Source organism: Pleurodeles waltl, chromosome 8 (assembly GCF_031143425.1).
Source record: "Pleurodeles waltl isolate 20211129_DDA chromosome 8, aPleWal1.hap1.20221129, whole genome shotgun sequence".
NCBI lineage: Eukaryota > Metazoa > Chordata > Amphibia > Caudata > Salamandridae > Pleurodeles > Pleurodeles waltl.
The window spans coordinates 1104206937-1104233822 of record NC_090447.1 but is presented as its reverse complement, the minus strand read 5'-3'; positions in this window follow the sequence as shown (position 1 = coordinate 1104233822).

Sequence of the window (26886 nt, the reverse complement as noted above, 5' to 3'; positions counted from 1 at the left end):
TACAATCCAAAAAACAACTTCGCCAAAATAAGTATTTTTAAATTGTGATTTCAGAGAACCCAAATTCCATTTCTATACCCAAAGGGAAATTACACTTAAATATATTTCAAGGCAATCCCCATGTTTCCCTCTAGGAGAGATAGCCCTTGCAATAGTGAGAACCAAAATTAGGAATATTTCACTATCAGGACAAGTAAAACACATAAGTACATGTCCTACCTTTTAAATACACTGCACCCTGCACATGGGGCTGTCTTGCGCCTACCTTAGGGGTGACCTACAAGTAATAAAAGGGAAGTTTTGGGCCTGGCAAATAGGTGACCTTGCCAGGTCCACATGGCAACCTAAAACTGCACTCACAGACACTGCAATGGCAGGCCTAAGCCATATTTGCAGGACTACTCATGTGGATGACGGAATCAGTGTTGCAGGCGCACTAACAGCATTTGATTTACAGGCCCTGGACACACACTGATCATTATACTAGGGACCAAATCAAATATGGCAATCATAGAGAGACCAATCACCAAAACATTTTAGACAAAAACATATGCACTTTATCACTGGTTGGCAGCGGTAAAGTGCCCAGAGTCCTGAAGCCAACAAAAACAGGTCAGACAAAATAGAAGGAAGAAGGCAAAGTGTTTTGGGATAGCTATGCAAAAAGAGACGGGTCCAACAATAACAAACTGATATTGCATTGAAACAGCAATTTGTACTGAAAAAACTATGATGTATGAATGGCATATGTTAAAGCTATAACAGTATCAAACGCCAGTCCATTTCATACCATCCCATTGGGCAGCCTACGATAATACCCCAAATTTCACAAATAAATATAAACTTAGTGACATTGTGGTCAAGAATCTGTGGGGCAACAATTGTCAGATATATTATGCAAATACATAATCTCAGAAAAATAACAAGGAAACATTGAATACAGCATTCCTGTGGGTGAAAATCATACCAAACACGTGCTGACCTATCTCAATGTAGACGTGAAACTAGACTTCATGTTCATCCTGGAAAAAACTGATACCTGAATGAAGAAAGGCAAATAAGCTTATAGTGCTCTAACTCTATGGAAGTAACGAATAGGAAAGCAGACTGTACATCATGCTAACTGTATAGCAGTGCAGGGTGCACTAAACGTCTCATTATCATGGATGGACTACTAGCTTTCCAACTAGAATTTAGACCTTTTGAAATCAAAGTGTCAAAATCAACAATAAATATTTATTTAAGGACAAGAAATGTGTTGCTTCCTGTCACCATCTCTGATATTTAGGTGAACAGTATCAATTACAACAAAATTCAAAGGTTTGGCACTTTGTTGGTGTGTTTATGCAAAATGTCTAGCTACCGGGTATATAACTTATCCCCATGTCTTATGGTCCTCATATGCTCCAAAACTCTTTTTCTGGGTTTGTGTTTAGTTCTACCAACATACACCATAACACATGCAGCTATAGTTAGAGATTTTCAAATAACTATAACTTGTAGCTTAAGTTAACTATAACTCCTGTCCCCACCATGTTAGAAAAGTTGTCATGAGTGCTGTAATATCTGGGGTAATTAGCAGTGAATGGCGGGGCTGTGAGATTTAGTTACCTTAGTCCACAAGTTATAGTCACATCAAATAATTCTAACTATAACTGTTGAATTTCTCTGGTTTTGAGTGAATTCAAAACCTAACTATAACATTCCTGTAACCTTTGGTTGTTTAAGTGAATTTCTATGCTTTTTAATTCTATTTCCTAACTATAACATCCCTGTACCATTAGGTTTTTTAAGTGAATTTTGATGTTTTTTTAAATAAAGTATTTTTTTTTACTATACATTATTCCAGCCACTAACAGGTACTTTGGCCAACCCCCTATATCCATCCAACCCTGCACCACACATGGCCTTCAACTGTGTAGCAGGGCTGGCCGTTATGCCTGGCCTGTGGCCAATTTCTGCAGCCAATCCCACTACCCATCCAAAACATGCTGCTCACGGCCTATGGCCATGTGCGGTGGGAGTTGGCCACAGGGCCTATCTCTCCGGGTGTGAGAATAGGTTTAAGAGGGTGTCTCTGAGTGTAAGAGTGGGTGTGAGATTATCTGGCTGGGTGTGAGAGTGGGTGTGAGAGGCTCTATGTGGATCTGAGAGTTTGTGTGAAAGTGTCGGTCTAGGTGTGAGAGTAGGTATGAGAGGGTAACTCTGTGTGCCAGTGGGTGTGAGAGTTTTTGAGTGGGTCTGTGTGTGGCTGCATGAGTCTCTGAGTGGGTGTGTGAGTCGATGTGTGAGTGTCTGAGTGGGTGCTTGTGCCTCTCAGTGGGTCTGTGAGTGGGTACGTAAGTGAGTTAGTGGGTCTGTGAGTTGGTGTGTGACTGTCTGAGTGGATCTGCAAGTGAGTGCATGAGTCTCTGAGTGTTTCTGTGAGTGGGTGCATGAGTGCCTGGGTGGGTGTCTGAGTATGTCTGTAAGTGGGTGTTTAAATGTGTATGGGTGGGTGTGCAGGAGCTGTGTGAGTGACTCTACCACAAAAGAACCTCACCTGCCCTTTTATCCAACAAAAGTCCACACCTCTGCATAAAATATCTACCCAAGTGGAGATCTTTCTGTCTCCTACGGTAAATGTCCAATATGTATGCTACACTACACCTGTGTAACGGAGCCCAAGCAAATGTCACTAGTGACCTTGTGTGCATTTTGGCAACATGATTGTTTCTTTTTTCTGTTTCTCTAGAAATCTGTGATAACACAAATTTTCCTATAGACAGGCTAATGAAACTACAAAGAAGTAAATCTCCACCAAACAAGAGTTCTTTATAACTATATGATGTAGGTGCTTCTTTTTGTTGTTGAGATGTCCTCATATTCCTCGGCATCAAGAACGAGCCATCACAATTGTCGAGTAATACACTGGGGGTTCTCTGGGTGTCTTTGCAGTCTTGTTTGGCCTCTCTATAGGAGGATCCATGTTATCACAGAATTCTGGAGACAGATGAGGAACAATCACATTGCCTAATGCACGCAAGGTTACTGGAGACATTTTCTTGTGGTCCATTAGGCAGTTGTAGTATGGAATACAAACTGGACATTTACCCAACTTACTAACTAACTAGGAGAAAGTACTCCAGTTGGGTAGACATTTTGTGCAAAATTGTTGGCTCTTGTTGGATAAACAAGCAGGTGATCTTCCGTTCTGGCCATAATGCTCATTTCACAGAAATGCAAACCTGAGCAGTCAGCACTCAGAAATATGAACTTGGCCGGTGCCACAGTAGAAGTTAAACTTCTGGAAAGGACAAGTGATCCTAACTCCTGGGCTTGGTAAAAGCAAAGGAAGTGTGTTTACTAAGCCATTTCATATTGAAAATGATCTGCAATCCTTTCTGGAGTTGAATGAATCAATGATCTATTGGAGCGCAATCTGTATGAGAATGTGAGGAGTGGGTTCTTTCTTGTCCTTTCCTGGAGGGCCGAAGGGCTGCACAGCCCTCCTTCCCCAGCCTTTTTTGGCCCGGTCTCATAGTATAGTTTATTTTTTTGGGTATGAGGGTTGTGCCACCGCCCCCCTCCCTGGACAGATTTCTCCCAGGGCCTAGCCTTTGCATATATTTTTTAGGGTGGAGGGGGCCACGTGACCCTCCTCTATTGTCCAATCTTGGCCCCTGGGACCACATCCCCTGGGGCCTGGTCAACTCTCCTGAGTGCCCTCCAAGGCACCCCGTGGCCAATGGGACCCCAGGGGGAGCATCAAGGCCCCCACTGTACCAGCCGGCTCCCCACCTCCTGTGGGAGCCAGCATTGCTGCCACAGACAGAAAGCTGTTAAACATGCAGCTCCGGGTCTGTGAGAGAAATAGTTTCCTCTGTTTCCCTGACCACACGACAGTGGGCAGATAACAGAGGAAACCTCCACTACCAGCAAGCATAAGCTATTTGACAGCTCTCACTTGCTGAGAGTGGACTTGTATTTGCTCTGACTTGATGGGCTCTGTCAAAGCTCCAACCAAGTTAGAGCAAACAGATATGTCCCATAGGCGGACACCCTGAGACGTAGCAGGAGCCAGCCCTGGGGAGTGGTGACCCCCAGGGCCATAAATGGGTCCACAAGGGGCTGGGGGAGGGTGCAGCCCACCTCCAACCTTGAGTTTGCCTCGGGGTCACCAGTAGGTAGTTATAGCTAATTTCCATTGGGAGAACATTTTTTTGTTTTGCTAATAACTTTGCCGCCGCTTGACAAATCTTTATGAAATTTTCAAATCATATACTTCAATGTGTTCAGCTGCTGTCTTGAAAGTTTGGGTGTGATCGGTCAGGCAGGAGATGAGAAAAAGAGGGGTCTCAAAAAAGATTTTCCTCATGCATTTTCCCATAGAAATTATTAACACGACTGCAGTCCAAACTGCTTTAAGGAATTACACCAAATTTGGCAGAAAGCAAGCCCTTGGTCCAGAAAGCATGCTTTTTGTGATTTGATGTAAAGCCGTTCAGTAGTACTGGAGTAATTAGAGATAAAAAATGTAGTTATCTAGACATGTCAATCCTCCACAGATGCAACTGTACCTGTGCTGAGATCGGATTGGCTGCCAACACTTCAACAAGGAAGTGTTGGCAACCATCTTAAGACTCATCTTCAGCCAATTCCCTCCCAAAAAAATGTAAAAAAAGAAAAGGTGCCAGGGTAGTCACCCTGAGCTCCTAGCCTTAGTTGAGGGGTCCCTCACGGACCACTCCAGGGCTAAAAAGCATTTTTTTTTAATCTTGGAAAAATCCACAGATTGGGATTCCTGGATTTTTCCAGCATTTAAAAAAAAAGAGCAGTCTCCCACCCTTTTTACTTGAGTTTGCCCCTGGGTGGGCCAGGCCTGCGGGCATTGGGTGATTGACAATTGAGGGAGGCGCACAGGGCCCCATTCCTAGGGCTTCTATTATCTCTGGAAACCACCACCTCTTGTGTGCTAAATCTGAAATGTATGCTGGGGGCCCATGCACCCCCCTCAGCCTCAGGGGTTGCCACCTCCCCTGGGCAATTGATTGTAAATAAGAGAAGCCACACACCCTCTCCACAGCCCTAGGGACTGCCACCTCAGGAGGCTGATATTTACTATGACAAACGGGGGTCATTGCAGAACTCCAGCCCCAGGGACAACACCTCCTCTAGCATAAATGAAAGGTTGGAGAGGGCCATGTGGCCCCCTGATGGAACCAATAATGGCCCTGGGCACTGCCACCCCCCAGGGCTGGCTCCTGCTATGTTCTGATGTGCCCACCCCAGGACATAGCTGTTTACTCTGACTTGGCGGAAGCCTTCTCAGCTCCAGTCAAGTCTCAGCAAACACAGCTCTGCTTCCAACAAATGAGAGCGGTCAAGCAGCTGTTTCCCTGCCCGCAGACATGGCCCTGTGGCCAATCCCTATAACCACCCAACAGCATGCTGCACACAACCTTCAGTCGTGTGCAGTGGGGGTTGGCCACCGGACCTTGCCTGCAGACAGGCCAATTAGCCAACCACTATAACCACCCAAACCCGCACTACACAGGGCTTTTGGCCAACAGCTATACCCACCCAAACCCTCACCTCACACAGCCTTTGGCTGTGCGCGGCATAGGCTGGCCACAGGGCCTGGCCTACCCCAGACACTGTAGCTATCCCAACTAACTACCCAGCCTTACACTGCACATAGCCTTTGGCCATGTACGGCTAAGTTGGCCATGGCCTGTCTTTCTGGTGTGAATATAGGTATGCAAGAGTGTATCTCGTTGTGAGCCTGGCTGTGACAGTATCTGTCTGGGAGTGAGATTGGCTACATCAGTGAATTACTGGGTATGTGAGAGGTCGGTCTGTGAGTGTGTGCGTCATTATCTTTGTGAGTCTGTGAGTGGAGATGGAAGCTTTTCAGTGGGTTTGTGAGTTTGTGAGAGTCTGTTTGGGTCTGTGAGTGGGTACGTTAGTGTCTGTGGGAGCTATGAGTGGGTGCATAAGGGCCTTCATGGGTCTGTGAATGGATGTGTGAGTATCTGAGTGGGTGGGTAAGACTCTGAGTGGGTGTGTTAGTGGGAAAAGAGATTAAAAAAGAGAAATTGAGAGAGGTAGAGAAAGACAGTGAGAGGGAGAAAGCGAGTCTTTTTTAGGCTGTGATGAATGATATACTGAGAATGAGATATTTTACAACATTAGTAAATAAACAAACACACTGCCAAGCAATACTAGGATTTGAACATTCAGCCTACAGAGAGAGAGCACAAGACCTTGACCAGTATCCAAGAAGTGACTCTGTTCCACTCTGCATCTGAACATAACTATAAAATGTGTACCAAATATCTTGCTAGTGTTACTCTTTGAAGTCATTGCATGGAGACACAATTGCCATGACTATGTCTCTCTCTCTCTCATTCCTTTACTGGATGGAAGAGAGAGTGACTGGAAGCCTCAAGGCCCCTGCCATCCGAGCTGGCTCCCCCTGTCCTACAGGAGCCAGCATTACCCCCACAAACAGGGAGCTGCTTGCGGGAGCAATGATTTCATCTATTTCCTTGAACACATGTTTGTATGCAGAGAAGCAGATGAAAACTCCCTCACAGTGTAATCTAGCTCCGGAGAGGTGGTGGTCCTCTGGGCTCTGAGGACAAAACAGACTCTCTTCACTCTTTTATTGAAGCCCTGTGGAGGTGGCGGTCCCAGAGACTGTGGGGGAGCTGTGTGCCCCCCCAAATTGCATTTGGTTTATGCCCTGGGGAGGCGCCCCGGCATTGAATGTGCTGTGGGAAGGTGGCAGTACCCAGGGATGTGGGGTGCCTGGTGGCCCCCTGCATTCGATTTAATGATGTGCCCCGGGGAGGTGGTGGTCTCTAAGGCTTAGGTGGGGCTGAGCAGCCTCCTTGAATTTGATTTCTAATTCTGCTCCAGGGAGGAGGCAGTCCCCAGGGCTATGGGTGGGGACAGGCCCCCACATGAACAATTTCAATGCCCCTTGAGCCGTGCCCATTCGGGGACTTCTTAAAACAAGCATGGCACTTACTATATGATGCCATCAGTGATGCCATCAGTGACGTCATTTTTGAGATTTCATCAGTGATGTCACTGACCATGTCATAAGTGATGTAATATGTGAGGTCATTAGTGCTGCATTACGGGGACTCAATTTATAGTTAGCTTAGGTAACTATAACTGCTGAATTGTGCTGGTTTTGTATGAGTGAAATGTGAGCTCAACTATAACGTCCCTATAACCTTTGTTTTTTTCAGTGAATATATATATGTATATATATATATATATATATATATATATATATATATATATATGTGTGTGTGTGTGTGTGTGTTTATACACACACAGATATTGTTAGAGGACGGTTCTGACCATCAGGTCTGCCCTGATTTTTCGATTTTTGACCACCTGGTTTTTGACTGTTTACTGTGAGGAAGCCTCCTATGAGGTGACTCACGCACAGTAAACCCATGGTAAAATGGACTGCGCGTGTTTACTGCCGGTGCCGCCGTGCTAAGGAAAGGCTGCTGTGGCTCAGCAAGGGCAGGAGACCCCGGGCAGGTTACATGTGATCATGTGTGCGCATGGATGTGCACCCATGTGAGGGCTGTGGGAGGAGGATTCCTGGTGTGCACAGCCCAAGAACTGCGCTTAGGTAGTCCTAGTGCAGGAGGAACTATGCAGAGTGGGTGGTGACCTGGAGTAGGTCTCATGAGAGGGGTGTATACATGTGAGGGAGAGTCAGTGTGCTTACTGTCTTTTCACTGTAGGGACACCCAGTTCAATGCCAAGGTCAGTGTGCTTAAGATATTTGCAATGGGGGGATACTCCATTGAATGTCAATGGGAAAGGAGGGCCTAGGGTGCAACTCCAGTTCTCTGGGGTCCATCGAGACCAGAGTCACACCAAAGTACACTGTAACCTGTAAGAAAAGAATGATGCAGTAGGTTACAAGAGCATAGTTGTACAACTTATGGGTCATCCAGGGATGTCATCTCTGACTCAGCTCAGGATTAGGGCCAATTACTGCTCTGTCCAGTTACTGGAGCAGGGCCTTGCATCAATCAGCCAGCTGTCATTCCGTGCCAGGAGCAGGCTGGAGAAGCCCTGCAAGGAATGTCAGGGAGGAGGGGCTGAGACTTTCAGATCACATGTGGCAACTAACTCCTGGAAGGATGCCATTTTGAGCTATCCCAGAAGACTGTGCAAGAAGGAAGGGACGGGGCAAGGAAGTGATGTGGCACATCTGGATAGGCCAGAGGTGCAGACCTCCTGGACACTTCCACCCCCACTTAAAAGGTCCTGCACAGGGGAGAGCTCTCTCTTGGCTGTGCTTCACTGCTGGACACTGGGACTGCAGACGGGCGTTATAGACAACTGGAAGGAAGAACCTCCTGACTGCCCTTGGGGCAGGGACTCTGCCCCTGAAGGATTCCAGGCCAGCGAGGCGAATGCCAGGGCCAGGCAAGCTGGCCCCCTTACCCCCTCAGAGGACTAGTTGGGGGAAGGACTGGGCTAGCGCAAGGAGAGCTCTCTGCCCAGAAGGAAAAGAGGGAACCCAGAGGAAAGATTGGCGCAGGGAGTCAGTGGCACTGGCTCCCTGATGATTAGGGATGCTTCCAGGCCATGATGCCTAAGGAGAGTGCTCCTGGTGGCAAGGGCTTGTCACCAGGAGCGGAACGACACAAGAATGATGAAAATCAGCCCTTGGGGGCCCGAGATATCACAGGACAAAGGATGGTGATCTTTGACCTTTGGGAAAGCAGCTACGAAGCGCGTGGAGCTCCGCAGCTGCTTGAGACTGTGCCCCCAGGGTGGGCCAGGGCCTGGGGGCTGCCCAGGAGGAAGAGGAGCAAAGGGGAGTGCCGTCGCACTCCCCCTCTCTGCCCCTGGCCCCTGGCGGTGAAGACAAGCCGGGGAGCACTGTTGCGCTCCCCGCAAAGAAGTGAGGAATAGGGGGGGGTGCTGTCGCACACCCCCCAGCAGAAGGGAAGTTGGGGAGCGGCGTCGCGCTATCGCGCTCCCCATGAAGATGGCCAAAAGGGGTCCCGGACCCCATCCCGGGCCCCGTGAAGAGGCAGGAGTGGGGATGCGCCATCAAAAGCCGAAGAGGAAACCGGGGAGCGCTGTCATGCTCCCCGTGAAGGTGGCCAACAGGGGCCCCGGACCCCATCCCGGGGCCCCGAGCAGAGGAGTGCCTCGGGGAGCGCCGTCGCGCTCCCTGCCATGAGGAGGAGGGTCCCCGGTCCCCATCACGGGGCCCGATGATACCAGAAGGAAGGGAGGAGTGCTGCTGCAATCCCCGTGCGGCCCGTCCGGCCGTGAGCATTTCGGTGTCTGCCCGCTGGAGCGGGCAGACCTCAGGCAGCAGGCCGGCTCCTGCTGCAGCACCCGGAGGTGCTGGCCGTGCGGGGAGCCGGCGGGGGCGGCCAGGGGTGGGCTTCCTGGGCCGCCCTCCGACGAGGGATCCTCTGTGTGGTGCTGGGGTATCAGGGTGGGACCGCACCCCCAGGAGAAAGGTAGAAAGGAAATGGCACAGCGGCTCTCCCCAGCTCAGTGGGAGAGACGCTCATCATTATTGCAGCTGCCCCAGCATGCTTTGCGGGGCACGGGCTGCCATTGGAGCCCCCAAAACGGCTGTGGTGGTCCCAGGGAGATGGGGCCACTACCAAAGGAGTACCAGGAGACAGGGGGAGCTGCAGGAGCAGCGCAGCCTCCCCCCAACATCGGTTGGTGTCCCCACCCTAGGTAGGGTGGGACACATGAAAGATAACCCCTCAAGGGTTGGACTGGTATATGAAGCACAAGCTTCAGTGAACTTTTGTTCCTGCTTGTGCAAGGTTGCCTACCATAGGTGTCTATTGGTTATACCCCATGTATTGTACTGTTATTTTATGGTCAATTAGGAGTAATCTAAAAGTAATCTGATGGTTATAGTGCTGGAATTTGGTCCCATATGTTCCCTGATTATGCTAATTTGAATAATGATACTGACAACCATCTCTTGGTAAAATGGAAGTATTTAATCACAAATGTAGGTGTCATCATTGCACTGTACTTTCAAAATGTTGAATACTGTCAAATGTGCAAATGTCGCAAGGGGGCACTGGGATTGTTTTGCCATGTAGATTGTTGGATTATAATCTCCCTTGAGGAGACCTGAGAGATTACACAATGTTTGCCCAGAGTGATTCTATCACTTTGTATATATTTGTAGATTGTTGCATAGTATTGAGTAGTGTGTGTGAATAATAAATGTACTTTTACTTCAACAAAAGAAAAAGCACAGACTGGACAATCATTTATTGAGAATCATGCTTGTGTGCTCGTGAATGGGGATTACTAGCCCACACCACCTCCCTTGAGTAAGCCTTGGACTGCTCTGCAATGCTACTCTATGAGAGTCAAGCGCTACAATGGGGTGTTTGGTTCCCAGTGGCGGTTGTGTGCGGACTCGTTACTTGTGCAGGCCACACAACTAATGACCCTCCTTCCAACACATATATAGACATGTAACACCAAATTTGTAATATACATCATAGAATGTCATTGAGGCCTTAAATATATTGGCAGCACAATTTGCATGTTGAAGAAAAGAATCCTGGAACATATCAGAGCGATTACTCTTAAGCATACTCATACATATGGAACAGCCAGACACTTACAGACACATACACAGAATGACTGGAAAACTTTAAAATACTATGGTATTGATCATATTCCAGAACACGAGAGGGGAGGGGATCGAGTTAAAAAGTTAAGGCAACTTGAATCGAGATATATAATTCAGATGAAAACCAAGGCACCGTTCAGGATTAATAATGATGAGGAACTTTATGTCCACCTGTATGTTTAGAATTTTAATACATATTGTACATTTATTTTGAGATGCCAAATAATGCTGACTTTGAATCTTTAATATATCACAAGATGACTCTCTTACGGAACATATAATAACATCTAGACTTTGAGTATAAGGTATTTATTGTTGTTGATTTAAAGTTATAAGTGATTATATTGTTTAAAGTAATTGATTTAATTGTTTAGAGTGGGGCAATGATTCATAATATAAGGGAATATTGTTGACTCACTTATTTATTTGTTCTTTTCTTCACATAGTTATATTTTCAAATTGTGATTACCTTGCGAGTATTTGTAATAGTTAATTGAATTTAGTATCACGCAGTCCTGCATATAATAATTTGTTTAAACAATATTTAAATTTGTATACATGGACGGAAGATTCCGACATGCATTGCTGTTATCAATATTGTTTAAAATTGAAGAATGATAATAGGACCTTTTATCTTGTAAATTATGTGACCAATTATGTAAGCGACTATAATGTTAGAATTAATCTGTGGAATTGTCTACAGTCGGGTTAAGGATGACATATGAAGTGAATTTTGTTTATGAGTATTCCCCACGAAATAATATTTTTGATATTTTTGATTATTTGTAATTTTACTTTATGAGAAATCCTATATATTATAAGTGGTTTGAATTGAGAAACATTTGGATGAATATGCTATATATGAACTACAGCTCCCAGCATGCATTGACATTGTAAGAAGATTTCACTATAAAAAGGTTTGAATGTTAATAGGACGCTTGAACTCGTAAAAGACGTTACGGTCGAAACGCTTTGTGCGTGTTCGTTTGTTTGTTTTCAGTCTTGGAATAAAACAAGAGTTATGGACACCTTGATGGAGTGCACTGCCAACTTTTGTTTACACATATATATATATATATATATATATATATATATATATATATATATATATATATATATATATAAAACTTAGTGGCATTTGCCTCTATGTAGTTATAGTTGGTTAGGATCATGTTTCCAAAAATAATTTTTTGATTTGCCTACAATCTTTGGCACAGTTTGACAAAATTCTCCTATTTTCCTAAAAGTGACAGTGATTCTCAGGGGCCAAGAAAAAGCTGCAAAATGTACTTGGGCCCCGGGGATGGGGTCACTGGGGCCAAAATTGGTCTAGGGATGATGTCCACATGCCTCCTTCCCCTGACAAATGAAGCTGGGCCCTGTCCATGCCCCCCCTTAACAATTAGACCAAGCCACATGCAATTGGGTTCCTGGAGCCATAATCAGCCCATGGAGGGTGCCCACATGCATCCCACTCGCCTTTATTTAAGAGAGTGGCCATAGGGGATGGGGTGGCCAAGGCCTAACAAGGCTCTGGGAGGGAGGTCATATGGTCCTTCCCTTTATTTAAATAAGTGGAACCTGGAAATGGGGGGGGGGCAGGGCTGAATTAGCCTGGGAAGGGGTGTCCACAATGCCCCTCCACTTTAAAAAAAAAGACTCTGGCGATGGGATTTCCAGGGCCAGTCCCTGGGGCCAACCCTCCACTGCCCATGGCTGGAGATCTTGTTCAGCTTGGGTTGGCTGCATGTGGGGTTTTGATGCAGGGCCTGGCCACGGAGGACATCAGTGATGTTATTGAGATGACATCAGTATGTCACTGACCATGTCGTGAGTGATGAAATATGTGAGGCAAAAGCTGGCCTTTTCCCCCTCAGATGCCAGGCCTTTTTTTGGCTATTTGGTGCAGTTCGTGCTTAGGCCCTCATAACTTTCTTTCCACATAAGCTACCCACGCCAACTTTGTGTCCTTTTTTTCCAACATCCTAGGGATTCTAGAGGTACCTAGAGTATGTGGGTTCCCCAGAAGGAGACCATGAAATTAGCCAAAATACAGCGAAGATTTCATTTTGCCTAAGAGGTCGCTCCCCTTGCATGGAATTTACACCATAAGATAAAAATTCCTGGTGTCTAGTGGTTTCTGCCCCCATTGGGGGCAGTTTGGCTTATTGAAACTAGGCCGATCTGCCCCCAAGGGGGGCAGAAATGGCCTAAAAAAGAAATTCCTAGCAGGGGAGTGACCCTTTGTTAAGGGAATGCTCCCCGTGTAAAAAAAAAAGAAAATAAATAAATAACAAAAGGATCACTGGTGCATAGAGAGATCTGCCCCCCGGGGGCAGATCAGCCTAATTACAATGGGCTGATGTGCCCCCAAGTTGGACAGAAATGGCCTAAAACAAATTTGTTCCCCTCGGGGGGGCCTTTCCTAAGGCATCGCCCCCTTGCTTGAAGCTGAGAAAATAAAATCCTGGTGTCTAGTGGTTTCTGCCCGCCTTGGGGGCAGATTGGCCTAATACAAATAGGCTGATCTGCCCCCAAGGGGGGCAGAAATGGCGTAAAGATAATTTGCCCTTAGGGGAGTGACCCTTTCCTAAAGGGTCGCTCCCCTTATAAAGATAAACAAAAAAAATATCCCTGGCATCTTATGGCCTTTCTTCTCCTGTCATGCCTCTCTCGTCCCTCCACGTGATCGGAGAAGTGTTTTTGCATTTCTCCTCTGATCCATGCTGGAAGCTGAGCTTCCAGCACAGAGGGGTAGGCCTCTCACACGCTGACGTCATCAGACGCCACAGGAGGTTCCGGGGGGGGCAGGGATAGAAGAGGAAGCAATTCTCCTTCCATCCCTACCCAGGGGAGGGGGGTGCTTGGCCATCGGGGACCCATAGCAGGATGAGCTGGTCTTGTCCTCGGCACTGGGCAACCTTGGCCGAGGGCAAGACCTGCTTGTCCTGGGTACCCAGGGGGTTAAACTGCTGAATTTATATGGTTTTGTGTGTGTGAAATCTGAACCTAATCATAATGTCCCTGTAACCTAATGCTATTTCCTATCTATAGTACCCATATAAATTGTACTACAATTTGACAGATTAATTAAGTTTACTAATGTACATTTTCACAAGCTTATAAATAATTTTTTTTCATCAACATTCATTCTCTTCAATATTTTAAAACTAAAAAACTAAACAATTAGGATAAGGTAACGTATGCAGTCTTTCTATAAATGCAATGCAGCAAGTCTTAGTTTAAGGATCTGCGGATCTGTTGTAAATCCTCAGGTAAATAGGGGTCGCCAGCTATATCACAGGGTAGTCTGTGGCAGATTTGCAGATCTATTCCCAACCAGAAGCACAAATTCAATAATAAAACAACAACACATTTAATACAAACATGTGCTATTGCAATTTCTATAATTGGATAACTGCCTGATTGTGGGTGTGTGAGGGGCTGTGTGAGTTACTGTTTTCAATGTGTAAGTGACTATACTGATTTTTGAGTGGCTGTGTGAGTGTGTAATGGCTGTGTGAGTGGCTGTGTGGGTGAGTGATTAGGTGTGTGAGTGTCTGTGTGGGTGTGGGTGTGAGAGGTATTGTGGGTCTGGGCTTTGGTGTGAGAGTGGTTGTATGGGTGTGTGAGTGGTGGTGAGTGATTAGGTGTGTGAGTGTTTGTGTGGGTGTGTGTGAGAGGTATTGTGGGTCTGGGCTTTGGTGTGAGAGTGGTTGTATGGGTGTGTGAGTGGTTGTGTGGGTGTGTAAGTGGGTGTGTGAGTATGTGAGTGGGTGTGTGAGTTGGCTATGGGGTCCGTGAGTGAGTGTGAGTAGTTTTGTTTATCTTTGAGTGGGTGTGTGAGTGTCTGCATGAGTGAGTGGGTGTGTGAATGGTTGGGTGGGTGTATAGATGTTGTAGGAGGCTGGCCCTCTTTATAGTGTACAATCTAGGCACACTGTTCCAGAGGCAAAAACTGGATCACCTAATACTCTAATTTTTGAGGTAGCATTGGTCTAGCAGTTAGACTAATCTTGGAGAAGTGCTTAACATTACTCACAGTATCAATCATGCACCACACACATTCAAGGAATAACTCGAGACCAATTTTATAAAAATACTTCAGATCTTTATATAATTTTTAATACCAAGATGGTCAAGATCCGTTAAGTACTTTTTGAGTTCTGATTTTCCAAAGTTTTAATAAAGTTAGTCTTTCTATGCGCAATTACACACAAAGGAATCAAAATGAATTCACATTTAAAAATGCATAAAAAATTGTACAATTGGTTTACCACTTTCTTCTTCTGCAGGATGATCACAGCATTTGGTGGGCACCTTGTGACAGCTGGAGAGCCTCGGGTGGCTCCCGGTTCTGATGGGAGCTTAGCGGGAAACTCTTTTGACACAGACACAGGGCCACTTGGAGGGGCCACCTGGAAAAGGAGATGGTTTGCAAATTTAAAGGTGGTATCTTGGGGTCCTCTTGGTCTGTCGAGGTTGCAAGGGGTTAGTGACCTGTGGTGCACAGCTGGTTCCTCGTTGCAGGGCACATGGTGGCCAGATACAGGGTGAGTTAGTGATCCAGGAGCTGTGCGCAATGGAGCCATTTCGAGCTGGAGGTGAGACTCTTCGAAGGCCGCTTGCAGGACAACGCTGCAGGACAGCGATTCCACTGTGGCAGGCAGTCCAGGGTGTTCCTGAACTCCCTCGACTGGAGCTTCCTTTTTGTCCAGTTGCAGCTCTGGCGGAACTGTTTTTCTTGGACTCTGAATGCAATGGCCAGTACCTGGGGTATTAACATGACTTGGCCGTTGGAGGGCACAGCACCACCAAAGTTGCCACACTTGTAGGTCTTGTTGGGGCTATTGTCGATGTTTCATTAAGTCTGGCTGTAGCTTACAGTTGCAGAGATATTGGCCAGTCATTGAAGTGACCCTCACTGGCTTGTTAGTTCTTGTTTCTTTCTTGAATGGTGCCTCCACTCAGGAGGTGGATCTCAGGCTTTTTGAAAAGCCTGGAGGTCCTCGGGGTCTTGTGAGGTCAGTCTATTGGTCAGCTCCTCCACATTGGTGATTGTCGGTACACAGATGCAGTAGGTACAGTCTTGGTTCCTTTTCTGTTGCAGCAGGTCCTCAGTTCTCTTGCTGTGGTCTTCCTTGGGGCTGTCTTCTTCTTTGACCTTTCAAATCTGATTTCTTGGTCTAGGATACCCACTAAATGCTGAATTTAGTGGGCATTTTAGGGGGATCCAATGGGACACTTACCTTAGGGTAGCAACACCCACTATAGTAACCACTTCCAATGGGAAGGGCCACTTCCCTAAACCTCATTGGCTATATCCTACATTCCAAGATGGAGGAAACTGAATTTGAGGGTCCACCTTGAAGGAAACACCTTAGAAGTAGTGCATCCAGGTGAGGCTACTCCTCCTACTCTTTTCAAGTTTGTCGACTTTGCTCCTGCCAAAAGTGGACGATTATAATGGAGGATGGCAGATGCTGCTAGCAGCTGGTTTGGGGGTCGAGTTTCATGGGCAGTATGCCCTTTGAAGCTCACCACCTGGACAGTGGACATTCCTGAGGGAGGGGGTGTAAGCTCCTCCACCCAGTAAGGGCATTGTCTCACAAACCGGTGAGGCTGACCTCTACCCCAATGTTTGTATATTGGCTGTCTGGAGGTGGCATCTGGATAAGACCAGTTAGCCACCATGCCATGTTAGGTTAGCTTTTGCAGGGGGCACCTCTACGGTGACCCTTGGGTACATTTAAGGATAATTCCAATACTGGCACCAGTTTTGATTTATCATTCTGAGTTCTTTGATACAAGCAACCCAGGGTTCAGAGTGGCCATCGTATAGCTGGGAAACTGTCCATTACATGCATTAAAATGGCTGCTCTGTTCACTTACTGTGTCCCAGGTTTGGAAAGGTCACAGTGGGGGCATATTGCTCATGCAACTATGTACTCACATATAATATGGAGCACTCTGCTTTAGGGCTGTAAGTTCTGCCAGAGGGGTGAGTTACCCATATAAAATGCAGCGTATGGTAGACAGAGCAGACAGGCAGTGTGCCATGTCAACTTTGTAGCTTAAGCTTGCATCAGCACACTAAGCCTGCAATGGCAGTGGTGGGTGCATCTGGATGCGTGGCCCTAACGGGCAACACAATCAGTGCTGCTGCCCTCAGGGGCCTACCCATAGTACCCCATGCCCCTGGGCACTCTGTGTGCCCCTTTATTAGTGACTTATAGTGGTAGCTAAGGGTGTATCCAATTGTGTCGATGCATCACAACAGATTTAAGGAAAGATCTCTAGTCCAGGGAACCTGGTTAGCAGGGGTCCTGGCCACTACAATTTCTAGACACATCAACATCAGGCAAAGAGTGGGGGCATAACCATGTCAAAATGAGGCCCGCTCTCACAAATGAGTAAGTCAGTGGGAGTGGTTTGTGGGTTGGTGAGTGGCTATATAGGAGTGTGAATAGGTGTGTTAGTGTTGGAGTGGGTGTGTGAATGGATGTGTGAGTGGCTGTGTGTGTGGGTGTGTGAGTGGCTTAGGGAGTGGTTTTGTAGGTCTGTGAGTGGGCGTAAGAGTAGCTGTGTGGGTCTTTGAGTGAGTGTGTGAGTGGCTTGTGGTCTGTGAGTCAGTATGTGAGTAGCTATATAGGTGAGTGAGTGGATGTGTTAGAGTGTGAATGGGTTTGGCTGTCTGAGCAGCTGTGTGGGTCTGTGAGTGGTTTGTAGGTTTGCAAGAGGGTGTGTGCGTGACTGTATGGGGTGTGAGTGGTTATGTGAGCTTATAAGTGGGTGTGTGAGTATGTGTGAGAAAGTCATTCTTTTTGCTATGATTACCCCATTTCTTGAGTGATACTGGTGGTTACTGACTGACTGTGCCTAAGGCCCAGCCCAGGGCCAAGGCTCTGGTTAAAAGGTATATGGTTATTAGGCATAATTATACTTGGCTCTGACAACCTAGCTTTAAGACCCTAGTATATGATAGGGCATGAAGGTTTAGTGGTCCCAGTGGAGTCAAGGCACTTCTGGTAGAACTGCAATGGTATCTGATGCAATTTTAAAGGCAACGCTGTCTTGCTGGCTGTTTTGGAAAGTAAGCCAGATTTTTACTTTGTAACTAACTGTACTTCCAAAGTCTTAATCTACCTTTCTTTTATAAATAGATCACCCCTAAGGTCTGCCCTTGGTGCCCCGAGGATAGGGTGCAGTGTAATTATAAGCATGAATTTTATATAAGTTGTCTTATATGCCCTGGTGAGTGAAAAACTACTAATTAATTTTTTACCCTTGTAGTACATTAGCTCAACAGGCTAACATGGGAAGGATTTATTTTAAATTGATAAAGTCTTACTTTTGGTAGGAGTGAGCTAGAAATTTCAGAAATTTCATTCAAGATATCAAATTATTAGTTAGAATAAATGCAGCAACTGGCCAATGTTAGATTTATTATAATGATTACATCAAAAGATTAGAATTCTCTAAAACTTACCTAAAATCAGCCCTCTAGTAGCCTTTCTTGATTGGTCAGCCTCTGGAAGGCTTAGCCAAGCTACCTTAATGAGGTGTGAATGACCTGGCCTGAGACAAAGAAAGCATCTGGTGGGTGTAGAACTGCAACAACAGATGGCAGAGCAGGAAAGGGCTAGGTGGCCAAACCAGTCTTCAAAGGAGGTAAAGACTGTTGGGACAGAAAGCAGACCTGCCCCATTTCCTGCACCCCCGGCCAGATGGGAGCCCTGTAATTAGATTAGGAGAGGGGCTGGAAGGAGAGTGTGGGGGAAAATTAGTCACACCTGTGGGTAGGCTTATCCAGATCTGCACCTCCAGAAGGGATTGTCTCTATCTTTAATTTTTAAGAAAAAGTGCTTTCTGGGATTAAAATATGCCACCCTTTTGTAGGAAGTGCTCTTCACAGAAGGTGGCATCCTGAACCCCATTGTTCAGGGGTGATCCCCCGCTTGACAACCCAGAAACTAGCATAAATATGGAAGAAGTGCCCAGCAACTCACATTCTTGGTGGAAGAAATCAGAAGAAGAAGGGCTGCCTTGCTAAATCCGCAACAAGATGGTATGCACCCATACACGTGCTGCACACTCTGGGCTTCACCACAAAATGGATGTTGTCTTGTGTCTAAAGACTCAGGAATGGACTCCCTGTAAGCACCTTGTACAGAGGAACTACCAAGAATCCGCTGCATCAAGTCCTGCAAGAAGAGCCCGGCTGATTAGTGTCCAGTGGACTTTTAAGGATTTGACCTGGTGCATTGTGGAAATTGTAGTCCCAACTCCCAAGTAGCAACTTGGAGCTGCTGGAACCTTGCACCACATTTGTGGACACTGCAGGACCCAAAAAATGCCTTCTGGAAGAAAAGTAAGGAGTTTGGAGAAGTTTGGAGCAACTTTGGAAAAAAGCTTCATGCGGTGACTGAACCATAGACGAGAGTCAAGCCAGCAACGTCGAAACGTGACCCAGCCTGAATTTCAGATTTGTTACCTGAAGCTGCAGAGCTTTTTGCCATTGACAAAACCTCCAAGAGTTGAGTGTAGCATTGCGCAGAGCCAAGCTGCCATTGTCATATCACGAGCCTTCCTGGAGAAGAGACCAGCTCAACGGCAAAAGAAAAAGCTCCAGAAAAAGAGTTGCAGTCCAAAGGTAAAATTTTGACCTATGACTCGATATATCCATTGTGGGCAGCATCAAACGTTGACCTAGTCCCTATCTGGTGCGACCAGATGTCAACGGTTAGGTTTTATTTGCTTTTAAGCACTGGAAAGCACATTTTCACATTTAATTTTTAAAAATTCATATCTCTTGTTCCCTACATTGTATATTTGTTGTTTTGGTGTCATTTTAAAGGTAACATATTTCCTGCTTTTATAAATTGGTGGTGTATTTGTATTGTGTGTTATCTTTTACTTATTTACTGTTGATATTAAATGCTTCACACACCTGTCTCCTAGGTTAAGCCTACCTGCTCTTGGGCCAAGCTATTAAGGATTGAGCAAAGATTAATTTATTGAGACCTTGACAGGACCTTACGTGAGCTTGTGGCCTTATTACTAAGTATAGTTACCTACCTTCCCTTACCAATAAACCAGTTTCCAACAGTGTGTGAGTAGATGTGTGGGTCTGGGAGTTGGTGTGTGCGTTATTTTAACTGGGGTTTGGATTTGTGGATCTGCTGCAGAGCACACAGGCTGTCACAATAAGTGCAGCAGTGGATCAGCAGATCCTTGTACACTCAAAACATCATTTTAAAGAATTTCTTGCTCACGAGGGGTCCCTCACTGACCCTCTCCATCAATCCTATGGGGTCAGGTTACCTCTACCCTGACCCTTTCTATCACTTTTAAAATGTATTTTCCCCCTTGGGAACCAAGTCCATATATCCATAAAACCTAAAGTACATTTCTTTCAGGTTCCATCCAGCAACTCCTGGCAACTTTGTTTGTTTGTGAATCCACAGGCCCACAGCGGTGGATCCATGGTGGATCTGTGTCTCTAGACAAACATAATCTTTTTATTTTTATAACTCCATAAGTACTGAACAAATATATACCAAATTACAAAAAGCACTCTTTCTGTGCCAAGATCTAGCTTTGTTCCAGATTTTGTGTAATGCCGTTCAGCAGTTCGGCTTTATTCATGTCTAAAATCCCTATGGGAAATTGCATGAGGAAAAAATGTTTTGAAACCCACCCCTTCTCTGCCCATGCTGGACAGATCATCTCAAAACTTTCCAGAAAGCAGCTACTGCATTTTGAAAATTTCATGAAAGATGTCAAACGGTGTCAAAGTTATCAGTATGACAAAACTGTGGAAACTAGGGCCCTGATTACGGCTTCTACAGTCTTTTTTAAAGTCCGGCTGAAGTCGCTGCAGCCAGGATAACACCAGTGCTGGCAGTATGCTGGCCGCCCTATTAGGAGTTTTCCGCTGGGCGAGCGGGCAAAAACAGCGTTTCCTCCCGCTGGCTCAGCAGAAAATTCATCACAACATTGATGCCGGCTCGTAATGAAGCTGGTGGCAATGTCGTGGTGCGTCGGGTGTGACAGTCCACACTGTGCATTTCACTGCCAGTAATTCAGGCAGTGAAAAGCACAACGGGGCTGTCCATGGGGGCCCTTGCTCTGCCAATGCCAAGTGCATGGGCAGTGCAGGAGCCCACATGGGTCCCCTGACTGCCCCTTTCTACCAGCCTTTGCATGGCGGTGAGAACACAATGCAAAGGCTGGCGGAAAGGGGACTCATAATCTCCAGGGCAGCGCTGCTTGCAAAGCTGCCCTGGTGGATTGCGACCACCAAGAATGTCAGGCTGTCAACAGACGGCAACCTGGCAGTGCCGGCAGTTGAATCCTGGCCCATCTGCCATGGTCATAATAGGGCGGTCGGAGTGCCCTCTCTGCGGACTGCCCTGTCTGCGGACCATCACACTCATAATGAGGGCCTAGGTCCTAACTAAAACTAACTATTGGTGATTGCCGGTAAGCATATGTGTGTGTGTGTGTAATGTGTGTGTGTTTACACACACACACACAGGGGCATGTGTAGTAAAGGCATATGTGTGCTGAAGATTTGCGCTGTAAAAGCTGCGTGGTAAAATCACTGCGTGGTTTCAACTGTTATAAAGAATGTTTTGTGCCTTCAGAGTTTTTGTTTATTTTGTTCATATTTAGACATTGATTTCTTAGTAACATCCATGATTAACGGCCTTGCGTCACCCTTCAACTTGCTTTATTGGTTGTTTTAATTTTAATTTGTTATTTTAATTTTCTTGTTTGACCAGGTGATTTGACTTCAATTCAATAATTTTAACCTCATATTGTAATCATACTTTGGCAATAATTGTTTTGTTTTATCCCCAGCTTTTACTATATTAGCATACTCCTTTCTGGCTGCCTGATTGCATAATGTAAACAGGAGTCTTCTCCTTTCCTCATCATATGATATCACTGCTAGATTGGCTATATGGAGGTGTAGCGGGGGTCTATGTTGTCTTAAGGGTTTTTGGGGCCCCTGGCAAGACATATTGTGAGACTCCAGGTTCATAACAAATTTTAATTGTATAACTCACTTGTGTGTTAATATGAAGACTGCATGACACTAAGGGGCTTATTTGCAAGCCCCTGTGGCTCAGGGCACCGCAGCAAGTGTTTTGTTGCACCACCAGGAAAGCGCTGAAACGTGTTGTATCTACAAGATATGGTGCATGGATGTCCTCTCCCCCTGCGCTGGAGCTAAAAATTAGCTGCCTAGCTCCAATGCAGGCATCCTTGCACCATAGTGCAAGGGTGCTTGATTTGCAAGGAATGATTGTTTATGTACTCAAGGTTGTCTCTTCCTGGACATTGACAGTCAATAATGGTGATTTTGTACTTCTATGTTTGCTGCATAATGCAGCAAACATAGAAGTACCAAATTGTCACCATTTAATGATTGCTTATTTGCAGGAATGGAAACCTTCCTGCACATAAATAATCATTTACAGTGTTTTGATTTTTCTATGTGTAATGGAGAATGCAGCACACATAGAAAAAGCAAAACAGGGAGAAATAAAAGTGTGTTTGCTCATTGGGTCACTCTAATGTCACCCGTCGGGTGGGGTTGGTTTTTGGCGCAGCCTCAGACATACGATTTCTCATAAATTTGGGGCAGTGTCAAAAGCAATGGGTTTTGCATGGAAACGTCCAAAGCAACACCCATTGCACGCTCCACTGCCACAGAAAACTGTGACAGGGGCCATATTTACAAGGTAGCTTTAAGCAACACAAAGTGACTTAGCACTGCCTTGTAAATATGGAAATGGGCACAGCACCATGGAAGCTTTGATGAAAGTGACACTCCGGTGGTGCTAGGGGCTTGTAAAGATGCCCCTAAATGTCTTGAAATAGGTTTCACACAAAATATTTAAAATATGTTTTTCCAAGACTCTAATAATCCTTATGATAAAATACAGCAAAGTGAGATTGAGGTAGAGTGGCAGAGAGATGAAGAGAGGTTCAGATATAGAACTAGACAGAGATGAGATATAGAGAGCTAATGTTTACTTTCCCAAGGGTCTCCCTTGGAAGGTGGGGGACCAGGGCTATTTTCCACTTTGCCGTTGCCTGAACCGTCTCTGTCAGGGTGCCTATATTAATTAGGCCATTATTGGTGTGCTGCTGCATTTTTCTTGTTTGATTTACTATATTTTAAGCTTTGCTTTCTTTTTCACATATATAGAGGCAAGCGTTTGCTTCACTCTTCTATCAGTTTTTAGGGTCAAGCTTGAAAGCGCTCCGGCCCCTGTTTTAATCTCCCTGTGGGCTTTTAACCACGCCATTGTCATGCATATCAGTTTTGTTTGTTCGTAGGTTTGCCTTTTAAAATATGCTTGATTTTGTTAGTGAAAGGCAGGCATACGTCATGCTTTTTCCAATGCTTTGCCCTCTTTGAGCGCAATGGGCCAACTACTGAAAACATACAGGGCTCTATGCTTTCCGTATGGGCTTTGGACTCACTGGGCAGTAATCAAGAGCTTTTCATGACTACCAGTTTAATTATATTGTTCATCCTAGCGCTCCTTCGCAAATTCAAGGTTTTACACAGTACGATCATTCTTTTTTTTTTTTTTTTTTTATTGTAACTTTTCACCATCCCTATCCCCACCCCGACTGCCCCATCCCATAGTTTATTTTGTTGTTAATGTGGATGTTTGGTTTGAGAAGAAATAAAACAATATAAATATTGAAAAACTTTTTTACACAAACTGAAATAAAAATTCGAAGCATACTGTAATTATAGCAAATGCTTGCATGAAAATGGAAAGTAGTAGAAGACGGTAAATGTTGAACTGAAACTAGCGCTGTGCCTCGAGTGATGCCTTTATTCAGACCATATGCACGATCCATTCGGAAACAAGCTATTGTAATCTGGCACAGAAGTTTAGTAACTTCAGTGCTCTCTGCTGAGTTCTTTGTGTAATGTCCTGGTAAACCGGATATCTAGGACTGAGTCAGACATTCATCCTTCCGAAGTTGATAAGCAAGTATCAGCGACTTCAATGCAGCTGTCACTGGGTATGTAATGCTCTGAGAAAAGGCTAAATGCGGGCAGTAATCAAGGTATAAAAACATGGCATTATTTTCAAAAGGCAGTGAAATAAATATCCGTGCCAATGCTCAGGCACCTCTGACATGTTGTTTTTTTGTTTTTTTTATCTGATGGGTGGGATTCTGTGCTCTTATGCAAAGTGTTTCTGTGAAGTAAATTTTACTAACTTGGATTTGCTTTCTAGGTTCGAGAATTATTTGAAAAAGACAAAAATTTTGAAGTAGTTCAAATATGTGTTATTTTCTTAAATGCTGTCTTACATAAAGTCAATGTGGATGGTTGTCCCAGTTATCAATTTTCTGACTGCGAGAAAAATCATGTATTGAAATAAAGACAATATTTTGAAAAGGGCGACCAGGAAGAAAAGATGCCATTTAAAAAACAGCCCTCTTGGGACTTTTGTTAGTACAATTGATATTGTAGTCATTGAGTTCATTAGCCCTTCATTTTGTTTTCAGTTCAGTCCTCATACAACACTCATGCGTCCAGTGCTCAAAGCAAGTGCATTTTGATAGTCATTTTACTTTTTTTGAACTAATTTACAATTCCATCGAAGCATGTCAGTTGCAGAGGAGGGTGACGGAGGACAACTGTTGCAGTGGGATGGGATATCCACTTATTGGCAAATTTCTTTGTTTACATCTAGTAACCAGGATACATGTCTGTTTGAAAGTGGCCAGCATAGGCAGGGCCGAAAGAAGTCCAGGTGCAAAATTTGAGATAGTCACTCCAATCTCGTAGAGCTATTTATCATTTGTTGCTAGTCTTTTACAGGTATGTAACACCCATTGTCTGTCTGAAACAAGTATGTAAAATTCGATGTTTCAGTCCTATAGCTGGGTGACACCTACGTTTAGCTCATACAGCAGCATAACATGGTAACAATGCTGTACTTCTCATGCCGTCGCACACCACACAGGTAGGTACACTAACAGCCACGCCTGACTCATGTAACCCATTCTATCAGTCATGCTCATTGAGTATGCAACAGTTCCTCACGTGGAATATTAGTATTGACACTAATTGCCTTGTCATTCAAACAAGCTCCCCTCTTGCTCATCTCATTCAGGTACATAGCCCCACGCACTATCTTCTACTAGTATGGCATCAGTCCTGTGTCTCATAAAGGTATGTAACACTGAGGTAATTCTTTTACCAGTATGCACCAACCTTGGCAAATTTCCTTTAGGTATCCCTCTTGCCATGTCAGTCATACATAGGTATGCAACATTTTCATGTTGGTCTAAAACAGCGATGCAGCGCTCCTGCTAGCCTTATGGTGGTACTGAATACTTCTTCAGATGGTAGAATGGTACATAACAGTGTCTGTCATTTTCAGCTTGAGCATAGCAGCGGGCTAGCGCTGCTTTTCCGACTTGTTATCTATTTGGGCTTTTAATCACACCCACCTCACTCTCATCACTATCACTCATTCATGGGCTTACCCTTCAAAAATCCATTATCATCATTGGTGAATTCTTTACGTTTGTCCTTCCTTGGGGCAGTTTGGTTACCACCTTGGCCATCCATCCTGTTACATGGCTAATTGCACTTTTGCAGAAAAGTTTGACTGCAAGCAAACTTCTTTTTCCTTGTGTGTGTCTCCTTCATGCTCATAGCAGCCATGGTGCTTTGAATCAGCTCACTTATGTGAAACTGTTTTATTTTTCATTTTCAATTTATGCGGAAGAAAGGTCCGGTTAGGGGGTTTACAAAACTAATAGCTCTAACTCAAGCAAATGCGAGACCCATTGCATTGCAAATGCTTGTTTTATTTTTGGAATCAGTTAGCTTCTTTTACATCCTTAAGTTGTTTGGGTTTGCTTCTATTTCTTTTAGCATATTCTTGTAACTAATTTTGTGGTAGGAAGATTTTATTTAATCTCTTTTTGCATGACACAAGGAAGAGTCTTCTTCTCTGTATCACGATATCTATGTGTCCCTAACTGGTCTAAAAATATGAGTCTGCAGGAAACACACCTGAACAGTGAACACACACAACGAGTGTGCCTATAGAAAGTCTGTAGGTGTCCTTCCTCAGCATAACACTGGAAACTTTCAGAAAATCTGTCTCTTCTGTAGTAAACAACCATTTCTCTTGCAGTGAGTCTGTCATCAGCAACTTTCCTTTTTATTAGCCATTTTCCACCTCAGAAGATAATCGACTCATTGCAACTGAATAATCTTTTGCATGTACAACTTATTAAAATATGTTCCAACTTCGGGCAGCACATGAAGGCCAATGCTCGTAGGGCAATTATGTTTAAGGTGTATTCGTATTGTAGATCTTACTCTATATTCATTCTGATACTGTTTGTCTGATTGGAATGCACTTTTAAAATTATAAACCTAGACCGCCTTTCTTTAAAAAATAACAGATAAGCTCTTACATTTAGAAACAATATCAAGTGCTGAACAATCCCTGGACTTCTAATTTGAAACTGATTACTTGTGGCTTGCAATGTGTCTATAAGTAAGAAACATCTCTCTCCTCAATTCCACTAATAAATTGACTTCTATCAAATGATAAACAAATTGAAATATCAAAATTCAACTTTAATCACAATATTAGTCCAAGGACAATTATGAGTTGTTGAATATATATCTTGTGTTTTTGTGTAATTTCTGAAATATTGATTACGTTTTGAATAATAGTGTAAATGGTGTATGATATGTGATTAGATTATTTTGTTTCCATGTTTGCACTGATATGTTATGTTACATGTGTATGGGGTCTATGTCCATGTGTTTGTTGTATGGTCTTGTCTGTCTCAGTCTAATGTCTGTCGTATCTTTATATTGGGGGTGGTCTTGTTGTAAAATGATTTCAATAGATGTGTAAGCTTTGATATTTACTAATATTGTGATTAAAGTCACCTACGAAATGACCTACGACCTTTCCTGAAAATAAGTGAAGATTTGCTCTTACAAATTAGTTAGAGTAAGTCCCATTCCAGGTTTGAGAAGGGTACCAGAAAACCCCTAAACTTCTCGGGGACATAGCTGAAAGGGTTTTACTAAGGGGGAAAATGCTTTGTGGTTGAGAAAACATTTAAGTTGCACAACATGGCTGCATCTACCCAATGCAGAATAACGCACATTTTCATCTTTAGGTAATGTCTGTATGTGAAAATGT